Raw genomic sequence first — 13,466 nt, forward strand, 5'->3', positions numbered from 1 at the left:
CAAGAAGAGCTTTAGGACAACATCGCCGACCCGAGCTTTAATAGTAGTCATAGCTTTTTTGTTAATAGAATTTTTTAGGGTTGAGACATAAAATAATGTGTTACTGTGAAAATGTTTGAAAATGGGTTTAATGTTTGAGAATTTACATTTATGAATATAGAATTCAGCTAATAATATTAACAGAATAATCATAAATACAGCGTCGTTCTCTTTATGCTCTTTAAACACGCAGAACACCACAATTTCCCATTTCAAGATGAAGCACAAAATATTTCTGTGTATGAATGGCGTTACAGAAGTCCTTCCAGAATGTCTTTGAGTGTGTACATGTCCAAAATAGATGTTGAACAGTCTCTGGATGAGTACAACAAAAAGTACAGTTCACATCCATATCCCTCTTGTATTTATGTAACTGTTGTGAACCCGTCCTGGCAAGAACACACTCTGAGGCACGTCTGAGGTGATGTGGTTCTTTATGAGCACATGAAAACACAAACAGCATGTGGTGAGCACCTGCACTGGCACGTGACATCGGCAGCAGCGGGCTACAGGACTCTCCAGTACATGACACGGAAGTCTTTTACATTATAATGAAATACATCGCAAGATCGGACTTTTACATCCCTCCATATAATGGTTTTAACAGTAGACATTCACCAGCTGATCGTACAGTGGTTTTAACATTAATGCTTTTACAGTGAGTTTCATACAGTTGATCTTAATTTGTTTTTAACCATCAGCATCCCTTATTATACTTTTTAGATAGAAAATGTAAGTAAATAGAAGATACAAGAGAACAAACAAGATTCAGAATCAAATCAATAATGTGGCTTACAGTACCCCCTAGTGGTGACTACAAAATACTGCAGTGCACGTTCTTTCCATCCAAACAATACAACTTTCTGAACGCCTGACTAATTACAATGAATACAAAACATTTAATGCAACAACATTTACCTGCAATGAACACATGAAAACACAAACAGCATGTGGTGAGCACCTCCACTGGCACGTGACATCTCCAGGGAAAGAATAGAGCTGCCTTAAGGAACAAAATAGACCATAATAATAATAATAATAATAATAATAATAATAATAATAATAATGATGAATTTTATTTATCATGCACTTAACGTTTGTAAAACAAATCTCAAAGAGCTACAATGGAATTTAAAAACAACAGTGACAGTTAAAAGTAACAGAAACAGGCTAAATCAATAAAACACTCATACTTTTGCACATCATAAAATACAACAAAGAACAGTAAAATCATTCAAACGCTTTCACAAACAAAAACGTTTTTAAGCGAGATTTAAATGAGTCCACCGACTGTGGCGCCCTCAGGTGGGCAGGCGGGGTGCTGCAGCCTGAAAGGCCCCGCCCCCCAGTGAACCGTTTGGTTTTGGGGAGCTTCAGCAGATTGAGGTCGGCGGAGCGGAGGCGTCTGGCCGGGTCGTGTCGGGAGAGAAGTTCTTTTAACACTAACTCCAGCGTGACTCGTGAGTTACAACAGACAGAGCAAAAAAATACACTGGACAACTTTAGTGTATTTTATAGCAGTATTTTGCAGAGAGGGGCCGGAGTGTGTCCTACCGGCAGCAGCGGGCTACAGGACTGCTGAGAGCTTCCGGTTTCCGGTCACACTTATAGGTTTGACAGCCGCCAGTAGATGGCGCTAACTCACTACTCATTGCAGGACAAACTGTATACAGAGACTATTTCCATATCTTAGCAGGAATTTCAAAATCATAACTAAGGTCATTCTTCAACCTGTTACATTTAGTCATGAAGTAATTTACAGGATAATATTTGTGAATAATTTTAAAAGACACTTCTTTCACCTTGTTTGTTAGCAGAAGCTTGTTTGGGATGGACCGGACCTTTTTCCATAAAATATTATCAACAAATTGACTCCAGTATGAAACAACATGAGGGACAGATACAAGTTCTTTCTGGAGCAACGCTTCAGTGTTTTTGTTGCAGTTTTTGTTTTGAGAAAAGCACATTTTTCCAGTTTGTGTTTCAATGACTTTGGGGAGGGAAACAGAACGCGGTGTGGGCGAGAACGAACTGTTGAATAGCAAAACAATGCCTGAGGGAAGAGCAGCGAACACTACAGCGTGCTGTTTAGGTGTGACTGGAAATTGATAAATGTTTAAAAATTCAGTGTAAGACACGAGCTGCCCTCTGGTGTTGAAAGGTTGACTTACCAACACAATCTGTTTCTCCACCCAATTTCTAAAATATAGAGATTTGTTTTTATATAAAACGTTCTCGTTATTCCACATGACGTGTTTATGTGGTGAGAAGTTGTGCTTAAATATCAGAGCCCATGCTAATAACACTAGCTTATTGAATAGAAATCATTTTTCTGGGAGTTCGTCTACTTCAGCGGTTTTCAAAGTGTGAGGCGCGCCTCCGCTGGGGGGCGCCAGAGGGCTTCAGGGGAGGCGCGGCGCGACACAGAAAAAACAAAACAAACAAAAAAACCGCGTGGGCTTCCGGAGCAGTGTGTCCTGTGAGACTCCTCACGCCAGGGATGGGAGTCGACAACCGGTTCTTTTGTAGAACCGGTTCCTCATGTCTCGATTCCAAAGAGCTGTTTGTCTCCTAAACGACTCCGCTTGTCGGTTCCGCTGTGTGCGTGACGACGCACCATGCGCTCTGCGCATGCGCTCACAGCGGCCACGGGGCGGCTGCGGTCCCTCCGGCGCCGCTTCAGAGCCGCGGACCGGAACCTTTCAGCAAGGACCCTGTTTTTCCTCACTCCGGAGCCGCTGCTTCAGTCTGAACAGAAACGAGTCGGTGCCAGATCAAAGTAGACACGTGTTCCTAAATCAGTGATTTCAAAATAAAATCTGTGTCGTGTTTTTGCCTCCACATTGTTTTTTGTAATTCTTCTGGTAGAATATATGACAAACAGCGCGATCTGATCATTATGTGGATTAGAAAAATGAACGATGTTGTTCTTACTCATTGCAGGAAAATCAAAGACATCAAAATTGCACAAATCAAAGCTCCATGAGCGGAGCGGCTGTGTTGCCAGATTGGGCGAGTTTCTGCACAATCAAGCTTGTTTTGAACCCGAGGCGGGTTGATGGACTGGCTATGTGTTGTGACGTGTTTTTTGAATGCACATCAGGTTTCTACGGTTTTAACATGCATTTTCTACAGAGATGGAGGTTTGGACTGCTTTCTATTGTTGGATGGTTGTAACAATATATTTGGGGCAGATCTGGCAACCAACATCAGCTGACAGCAGACACACCAAGACCTTGTGAGTGACGTCGCTGCAGAGCTGGACCAGACAGGGGCTTCCAGAGTGAGGCGGTGTAGTTTGGTTCTGAGCTTCCCAGCCTGGCGTCAGGAAGAAGCTCCAGAGTTCGGCTGATTTTCACACCAAAAGCTGAAACTGGGGCGACTGCAGCTTGCAAAGGATTTTCTAATTTCTCCGGCCTCTTCTTGTCTTTAGGTTGCTCAGAACGGATTACGCTGAGATAGTCCGCATCGAAAGCTCTAGTTAATGCCAGGCAGTCCTCCATTTTTTGCTGTTTGTTTTTAAGACTTCTACTTTGGAGATGGTCTGCCTGCTCAATGAGTTTAACAATGTTTTTTATTCCGTCCTCAGTAGTTTTTATCAGGTTTCGTATTTCTGACGGTTCCGGGCGCCGTCCTTCCCATACTCCCAGGGTTCCCTCTTTCTGAAGTTTTTCTGCCCAGTCGCTCAAACGTTCTAACGCCGGTCCCTGATCTTTCTTGGTCAGTCTGGTGTTTTGTTTGAGGTGAATTTTGAACGTCAGGCCTCCCAGGCTGTCTGGCTGCTGGAGTTTTGTCTTTCATTCTGTCGCTCTTCTACACCTGTCGAGGTGAAGTAAATTACCAAGTTACACAACTTACGAATTCTTTTGATTTAATTTTAATAGTAGGTTGGCTCAAAACACTGTTTTAATTTATTCAATTGTAATTGTTTCAACCAGAATTTTACACTTTATCATTAACTTCTCTTTTACCTCAGCACCCTGTGTTAGAGCCGCATATATCTCCAGGTTTTTCAGTTAGTTTGCACTCCGTCAATAACCTTTAAACCTGAGTGTTACACAAAAAATATATCTAGGCAGGATTGCCACACAAACACGGCACCAATTGTTGGAGCCAGGACTTCCGTCCCGCTGACTCCACCCGGTTCTCTTATTCTATGCTTGGTATAAAGAACGCCAAAACGACTGACTTCAGATTATTACCATTTATTTAAGTCCAGCCAGACGTGATGCTCAGCTGGACCTTACAGGGAAAGATACCAAGTATTTCACCCCGAAAGGATCCTGATTGTTGCTGAATCAGAGTTTTTATTCCATGTTCTTCTGGGCGGGGCCGACAGAGAGGCTGGACTTTGTTCGCAGTTGGACAGTTTGGTGTTGATGTCAGCTGAGAACCAGGAGCTGAATCCTGATCCAGGATGTTTGGAACACTAGTGAGTGTGTGTTGGTTTCTCCGGAGTGTGTGGGTGTGTTTACACCTTAGCAGAACATCTTATAACCTTGGTGTACTTCTCTCAGGAAAGGCCTAATATGCAGTTAATACAGTTATTCCATGGCAGCAGTGCCGACACCTCCGACATGACGGCGTGTTTGGATGCAGCTTCCTTTCTTGTTTTACACATATGCGTGGGTAAGAGACAAGAATGGAGCAGGAAAGTTGAAGCTTGTGTAGAGTCTTCAGTGAGCGTTTAGATCATACCACAAAGTTTGCAATTTGCAAATTTAGGAGCGAGTTTAAGAGAGGAGGACGTGGGCGTGGCCACCGACACAGCCGCCATCTTGTTCCTCATGAATTGTCCATTGTCCAAATGAAAGCGCTTCCTGTCCAGCAGCTTCCGCTGCTCAGCAGCGTTGTGGCCCGGTGTCTCCAGACCCAGACCGGCGTCTCCAGACCCAGACCGGCGCCTCCAGACCCAGACCGGCGTCTCCAGGCCCAGACCGGCGTCTCCAGACCCAGACCGGCGTCTCCAGACCCAGACCGGCGTCTCCAGACCCAGACCGGCGTCTCCAGGCCCAGACCGGCGTCTCCAGACCCAGACCGGCGTCTCCAGACCCAGACCGGCGTCTCCAGACCCAGACCGGCGTCTCCAGACCCAGACCGGCGCCGCCCGGCGCCTGCAGGGAGGCGGACTTTGTTTTTGCTTCATGTACAGTTTGTTTGTTGAACAGGAAAACATCCAAATGTCACAATCGTCAGAAAAGTGATTCAAACAGCAAACATGTCCTCGACCCTTGACCCTAACGCCTGAGCGAGAGCTTCCTCTCCGCTTCTCCGTTGGCTTTTCCATCACTGTTTCTACCTGGGTGAGTTCCTGCTGAGGCTCGGGGAGTCCTCTCGGTTCCGCTGGCTGATGACGCCATTTTCAAATGTGACCGGAGCCTCTGGGCTGCAGGGTAATATCGGCCGCCGCTCAGCCGGAGGACCCACCCGGCGCGTCGGCGGCGTTCTGGAACCTGCAGATCCTGTCGGGAACCCAAACAGCGTGCAGGATCATCTGTGCCGCTGTCGCGCTGCAGTGTGGCTCCAGCACCAAGAGCTCCACGTCGTGAAGACGAGGCCGATGCCCCAGAAGGTCCACAAGGTCCACGAGGTCCACAAGGTCCAGAAGGTCCACAAGGTCCACAAGGTCCACGAGGTCCAGAAGGTCCACGAGGTCCAGATCTCCCTCCACCTTCACCACATCCGCCTGATGAACCGGCAGGAAGAGCGGGAGAACGGCTTTGGTTTGTATTTTTCTAGAAGTTGTGGGAAAACTTTGGTTTTCCTTTGTTTGTGTTCAGTGGAGCTGCTGGATGTCTCACATTTGTCTGGTTTTTACTCCATCACACCGGTCTGTGACGTCCTTCTTTAAAAGTCATCTGAAAACATGAAGGTCAGTGAGGAGACGGCGGTTTGACCCGAGAACCGAGGAGAACCTGGACTCCATGCAACAGGAACTGCTCTGAGAGACTCTTGATACTTTTGCTTTTGGTGCAGTAATTCATGAAAGATCTCTGCAGCCTGAAGACACACACACACACACACACACACACACACACACACACACACACACACACACTCTCTCTCTCTCTCTGTGTGTGATCCAGCTGATCCTCGGGGCGGGACGGATCTGAAAATGTCAATCTGAGAGGATCAGGATTATTCTGATCCAGTCTGGCAAAGTTTTGAAATACCGGGATAGAAGATCCTGATCCAGGGATCAGGGAAGAGGGATTTGGAAATCCGGATCAATTTAATCTGGATTTAGTTTTTTGAAGTACTGGGCCCTGGTTCTAGATCAGCAGATCTGCGGATCACCTGCAGAACGCTGAAGTTAATGGAGAGTTTCCTGATGATGTTCCTACAGGAAGACTGGGGAACGTGCACTGCAGAGTCCAGGTTCTGGGACAGAACCCTGTGGAACTCCATGTTTCTTAGATCTGAGCTGAAGTGTCGTGGTTAACATGAACCATGTGGAACCTGTTCTTTAAAGGAACCTTTTACCCATGACCACCCGGGGCTGTGTTCAGGTGTGGTGGTGGGAACTAATTCCATTTAGATGTTTTCAGGGATTCTTAAAGTTTTAAACCTGAAATCAGATGTTTCTGCACCTTCAGTGGCTTTTCTGAAGTTTAAATCCAGACCTGATAAAACAGAAGAAGAAAAAAATAAAGTCAGAGAAAGAAAACAAAGAGCGAGCGACTGGTGAGAGACGGAGACGGAAACCCAGAGCGAGACTCACAGCAACACCGAAACCAGAGAGAACACCGACAACACCGTGACTACAGTCAACATTCTGAGAACAATCATCATAGGCGGATCTAGGGGGGGGGCTACTTGGGCTCAAGCCCCGGATGTTTTGTCAAGAGCCCCGGATCGCGGATCCGAGCTGGTCTGAGTATAGTGTGCAGTACTGGAATCCACCAGAGAGGGGCAGCACGCGCTGGAGAGCAGCCAGCAGTCTGTCTGTCCAGAAGAAGAAGCTTCACGTCTGTGTGCGCCAGTCGCTGCTCCTGGACTCTACTGCTGACCAGAGTCGACTCATAAAGGATGTCTGAAGCTTTTTCAAAAAGCAGACGTCGCCGCCAGCAGCAGCAGCAGCAGCAGCAGCAGCAGCAGCAGCAGCATCAGCAGCAGCAGCATCAGCAGCAGCAGCAGCAGCAGCAGCAGCAGCAGCAGCAGCATCAGCAGCAGCAGCATCAGCAGCAGCAGCAGCAGCAGCAGCAGCAGCAGCATCAGCAGCATCAGCAGCAGCAGCAGCAGCAGCAGCAGCAGCAGCAGCAGCAGCAGCAGCAGCAGCAGCAGCAGCAGCAGCAGCAGCACAGCAGCAGCAGCAGCAGCAGCAGCAGCAGCAGCAGCAGCAGCAGCAGCAGCAGCAGCAGCAGCAGCGACACACACTGATGTTCCCGGTTTGTGAAACTGACTGATTCTGCTGGCTGGCTGTCAGTATGATCAGCTAATACCAACAACACAACCGCACCGAAAATGAAAGACAGCAAGATCAATGTTACATTCCAGGATCAGACCAAAAACCCTTTAAGAAATATGAATGAAAAGTATTACCAGCAAAATGATTAAAGTATTCATTGTGCAGAAAAGTGCTCCCTGTCAGTGGTTTCCTCCTCCTCTACTGTCAGGAACCTCGGGGTCTTATTTGATCAGGATATCTCCTTTAAAGCACACATCAACCTGGCTTGTAAAACAGCATATTTCCACCTGCGCAACATAGCTAAAATAAGAAACATTCTACCTAGAAGCGATGCAGAAAAACTCATCCATGCATTTGTTTCTACTAGACTGGACTACTGCAACTCCCTTCTCGCAGCCTGCCCAAAAAGAGCGTTAAAAAACTTTCAGTTGGTTCAAAATGCGGCCGCCAGATTATTAACCGGAACTAGAAGACGTGAACACATTACTCCCGTTCTAAAATCTCTTCACTGGCTTCCTGTCGAGTTTAGAGTTAGATTTAAAATCCTTCTCCTCACTTACAAAATCCTAAATGGGATGGCTCCGACCTATCTCCAAGATGCTTTAACGCCTTATCAACCAATCAGAGCACTCCGCTCTCAAAATGCAGGGTTACTGGTGACTCCTAGAGTCTCTAAATGGACACTAGGTGGAAGAGCCTTTAGCTATCAGGCACCGTTTTTATGGAACCAGCTTCCAAGTGGTGTCAAAGAGGCAGACACAGTCTCCACATTTAAGGTGAGGCTCAAGACGTTTCTCTACGATGCAGCCTATGATCAGGTCAGCTGGGGACTCTAAACCATCATTATTAAAAGCTGCCCCAGGAGCTAGAATGCTGTGGGAAGTACGGTGCACTGAGCCCTGTCCTCTAATGTCTGAATGTTCTTCCCTTTAGTCCCTTCATTGCTTTTCCCCTGCTGTCCCCCCCTTCGAGGGGGAGTCTTCTCCAGTTTCAGTTGCTGACTCCACTATTACGAGGGCCTATGAACAAGCTCCGTCCGGACCGGGAGGACACTCCTGTCGGTCCTGCCCGTGGACTGGCTTCGGTTCTACTGCTGGGATCCGTGGTTCCTGTGCTGGACCGTCCAACGGACTGTCCTCAACATAGTCCTAGGCTTTACTTCTTATTGTCTCATGCTAGCTGTTGCCAAAGCTGTCCGTCCCTGGGAGAGGGATCCCTCCATACTGTGGTTCTCCCCAAGATCTCTTCTTCTCCCACTGGGTTTCTGGAGTTTGTTCTTGCCGGATGTGAGGGTCTAAGGCGGTGGTTGCTTCGTTTTGTCTCCTTACTGTGAATTTGACATATTAACATTATGCTTATTCACTGTTTTTATTTTTACCGACCAATGTAACATCTTGAAGCCTCTGAGCAGCTGCTGTATTTGATGAAAATGTTTCCCTCTGTGCTGCACCGAGCTGAAAACTTTTGGGATGTGGGTTTTCTTTTAAACCTTTTTAAAATTATAGTACCGTATTGGCCCAAATATAAGACCATGTTTTTTTTCCAGAAACTGCATCCTAAAAAGTGGGGTGGTGTTATAATGGCGGACTTACGGTAGATGGTCAATACGCATCCGCGCCGCTAGATGGCGCCAAAGTATCACTGAGCAGAGAGCGAGTGGAGCGATGAAATGAGATCAAATGATCTGATGAAAAATGGCGGATCATCTGGAACAAAGGGGCTGAACGCTGGACAACTGAGCAACAACAGAGGAGAAGTTATGATACCAACTTTAAACTGATGGTGATCAACGCAGCAGAGTCATCAAACTACTGCCAAGCCGCCAGGAGGTCTGGTGGAGCAGAGCCTCGTTCTGACTGGAGAGCACAGAAAAAACACTCCAGATGCTAACGCTATGAGAAAAGCTTTCCTGGTCCTGAGAGACGCTTCAGAGAGACTGATAGAAGGGAGAGAGAATACGTCTCTGAAAGACGGACAGACGGAATGTCCACCACCAGAGCCTGATTCAGCTGAAGGACCTGGACAGTTATTTACATCATTTATGCAGTTTGGACCCCTTGAGGTTCTTATTTGTTGCTTATTGTTTCTTATTGTGAGAAAGAGAATATATTTTTTATTCAATACTGTAGTAATATTTTTCATTTTAAATCTTGTGAAATGTTATCTCAGTAGTGAGTTTTTGAGTTTATAATAATTGTATAATAAAAAGTTGTTTTATGAGCGACCTTATTGTCTTCAGCATTTTTTTATTTTTTTTTTCCACAAAATGATCTTTGAAAAATAGGGGTCGTGTTATAATCAGAGTCGTCTTATATTCAGGCCAATACATGACTGAGGCAATTTTTCACTTACATGTAAATATAAACATCCAACAGTCCACATGAACCCTTCCAGTCCGGCTTCCGTCCAAAACACAGCACTGAAGCAGCTCTATTAAAACCCACCAATGATGTCCTCCTCTCCTCTGACTCCGCCCATCTCAGCATCCTCGTCCTCCTGGACCTCACTGCAGCCTTCCACACCATCAGCCACTCCGTCCTCCCGTCTCGCCTCAAATCCACCCTCATCACGGCGCCGCTCCGTCCTGGTTCCAGTCGTACCTCTCCCATCGTCAACAGTCCGTCCTCATCCACCGCTCCACTTCAACTCCTCCTGGTCACCTTCAGAGCTCTCCATCACCTGGCCCTCCACCCCCCACAGACCTGCTCCACCCTCCATCACCTGGCCCTCCACCCCCCACAGACCTGCTCCACCCTCCATCACCTGGCCCTCCACCCCCCACAGACCTGCTCCACCCTCCATCACCTGGCCCTCCACCCCCCCCAGACCTGCTCCACCCTCCATCACCTGGCCCTCCACCCCCCACAGACCTGCTCCACCCTCCATCACCTGGCCCTCCACCCCCCACAGACCTGCTCCACCCTCCATCACCTGGCCCTCCACCCCTCACAGACCTGCTCCACCCTCCATCACCTGGCCCTCCACCCCCCACAGACCTGCTCCACCCTCCATCACCTGGCCCTCCACCCCTCACAGACCTGCTCCACCCTCCATCACCTGGCCCTCCACCCCTCACAGACCTGCTCCACCCTCCATCACCTGGCCCTCCACCCCTCACAGACCTGCTCCACCCTCACCCTCCATCTCCTCACCTCCACCCTGCTGTCCCTGCCAGGTGGGACCAGGATCTGAACCTGGGGAGACAGAGCCTCCTCCATCGCCCCCCCACCCTCTGGAACTCACTGCCCCCACCTCTCTGTGACTGCTCCGACCCCCACCTTCAAGAAAGAACTCAAACCCCCCCTGTCCAGAACTGCTTTTGCTGTTTGCTGTTTTTTCTGCTGTTTTTCTGCAGTTTGTATTTCTTCTGCTGTTGTGAAGCGACTGTCCTGAAAAGCTGTACAAATAAAACGTATTAATATTATTATTATCATTATAGTTATTAAAAGAACCACATCCATTTGTTTATTACATCAAGGCTTTTTGACCTTGTCAGGAACCTCTATTTCAACAAAATAAAACAAAAAAGTGTTTTACACTAAATTATAAAATGTTCTGGTTGAAATTATGACCTCTGTGTTGTTATAACACAGTTATAAAATCAGATTATAGAGATTTGTTCTGACCAGAAGCGAGTGTTAGCTAGCTTACACCACATCAAACCTTGTCGCAGAAATGTGATTAAAAGTTGAAACATACTTTCCTAATCCCTTTGATTCAGTGAAAGTACATTTAGTGTCCACAAAGTTCAAGAAATATGAAGTCGCTTCCCAGATGAACCAAAGAGAAGACTTCACGCTTCTCTTTCTCATGTTTCCGCCATGTTTGTATGTCGCATCAAAAACGCCTCAGTCAAACAGAAGACTGAGGCAGATCGTGATTTTGGACTCTAACAAACGCTGTGATAGGCTGAGGACACGGGCAGTAAGACAGGGCGGGGCAGCAGTGGAAGGACAGTAAACCGAGGCAGATGTCACAGTTTGGCCAAAGAACGACTTCAGCAATGATGCTATGAGGCTAACGAGGGGTAAGCTCAGATCACTGTCTACTTCTGCTGACTCCTTTTCAGCCTTGTATGACTGTCATGTCTTTTTATTTTGTGAATTTGTTGCTTGATTTTTCAACATATTGTAGCGACCGCGGGGGTCGCTAGGGGCGCTAGAGAGCCACTGCCCCAGAACTGCTGTTCTGGGGAGGCCCCGGGGAATTATGGGAGCTCCCCGTTCGGGACTTTCAGGGCCATGTGTGGGGGTTATTGTCATGGCCAGCCCCCCGGCCTCCTCATAGGGAGGCCGTTTGTTTGTTTTTCAGGTGGGCGGCACTGGAGCGGGTTTTCGGAGGCGTGGTTCCAGCTCATCAGCCAGATGAGGGTCAGCTGCTCTCGTCCCTATTTAAGTGGCGTCCTTGGCTGGAATCGGCGCTGGATCTTAACCTCTGCTACAGTGTGTTAGACGTGCCTGCTTCGACCTGCTCTCGTGATCTGTGTATTCACCCTTTTTTCCCTCTGCTCGCAGTCTGGGGATCCACTCCGCCTGCCGCTCCTGCCGCCTGCCTGCTCCTAGTTCCTCCGGACTCGGATCCAACCTTGGACTGAGAATTGCCGAGAGTCATCCCGGACCCAGCTTGGTCCGGCTCTGCTTCTGGGCTCACCTTTTGTTAAAATAAATCCATTTTTTGCCCGCCATCTGTTCTCCCGTGTCGTCTGCGCCTGAGCCTCCGACCCCACCCGTAACAGTAAGATCCAGCCAAGATGAGCTCAGCAGACGGCAACCCCGGGAGAGACCAGGTACCTTCGGCTCCGCAGTCTGTGGCGAAGAAGCTGGCCGAACACGACAAAGTCCTGGGAACAATGTTTGGCCAGGTCTCCCGTTTGTCCGAGCAGGTTGCTGGGATCGCCGAACACCTGGCTGCCTCATCAGCGGTCTCCGCGGTGGCTCCTCCCACCGCCCCGGTCCCGGCTCCGGCTCCGCAGATGATGGCTCCATTCCGGGAGCGGAATGCGCCCACACCGGAGCGGTACGCTGGAGACCTTGGTTCCTGCCAGGCCTTCCTCACGCAGGTTTCTCTCGTGTTTGAGCTGCAGCCGCTATCTTATCCCTCCGACCGGTCCCGCATCGCTTACCTAATCGGGCTCCTCTCCGGCCCGGCAAGGGCGTGGGGAACGGCATTGTGGGAGAATCAGTCGCCGGCTTGTCGGACTTATCAAGCCTTCACGGAGGAGATGAAGAGGAATTTTGACCACCCGGTGAAGGGCAGAGACGCGGGGGACAGGCTCATGATTATCCGCCAAGGAAGCCGCAGTGTGGCCGAGTACGCCATCGAGTTCCGGACTCTAGCCGCGGGGAGTGGATGGAACAGCAGCGCTCTCCAGTGCGCGTTCTTACGGGGCCTGCAGGAGGACTTGCAGGACGAACTGGCCACCCGAGAGCGACCTCCCGATTTGGACAGCTTGATTTTTTTGTGCACCAGCATGGACAACCGCATCAGAGAACGCCGTCGGGTGCGAGCGAGCCGCGTCCCGGCTTCCGTAGTTTCTGCGCCGAATCAGTCAGCGGGAACGGGGGCGTCGGTCTCGGCTTCGGAGCCAGAGCCCATGCAGATCGGTCGGGTCCAGCTCTCCTCGCAGGAGAGGAGGAGGCAGCGCCGGGCCGCGAACGCCTGTCTCTACTGCGGCGGCACTGGACATTTTGTCGCCGAGTGCCCCAAGCGGCCGCTAAAAGATCAGGCTCCCCTGTAGATGCGGGGCTGCGGGTGAGCCGAACTTCCATCAAGACCCCTCAACGATTTCAGGTAACCGGCACTCTCTGTTATCTCACCCAGTCTGTTCCTGTTGCTGCTCTGGTGGATTCAGGTGCAGAGGAAAGTTTCATGGACATCCAGCTAGCTCGCCAGCTGGACATTCCCTGTGTTCCGCTGGAGTCTGAGCTAGCTGTGAGGTCGCTAAATGGGCTCCATCTGGCTCAGGTCAGCCACAAGACCTGTCCGGTGGATTTGGTGCTCTCTGGAAATCATCATGAGA

This window comes from Salarias fasciatus, unplaced genomic scaffold (assembly GCF_902148845.1).
Source record: "Salarias fasciatus unplaced genomic scaffold, fSalaFa1.1, whole genome shotgun sequence".
In the NCBI taxonomy this organism is placed as follows: Eukaryota; Metazoa; Chordata; class Actinopteri; order Blenniiformes; family Blenniidae; genus Salarias; species Salarias fasciatus.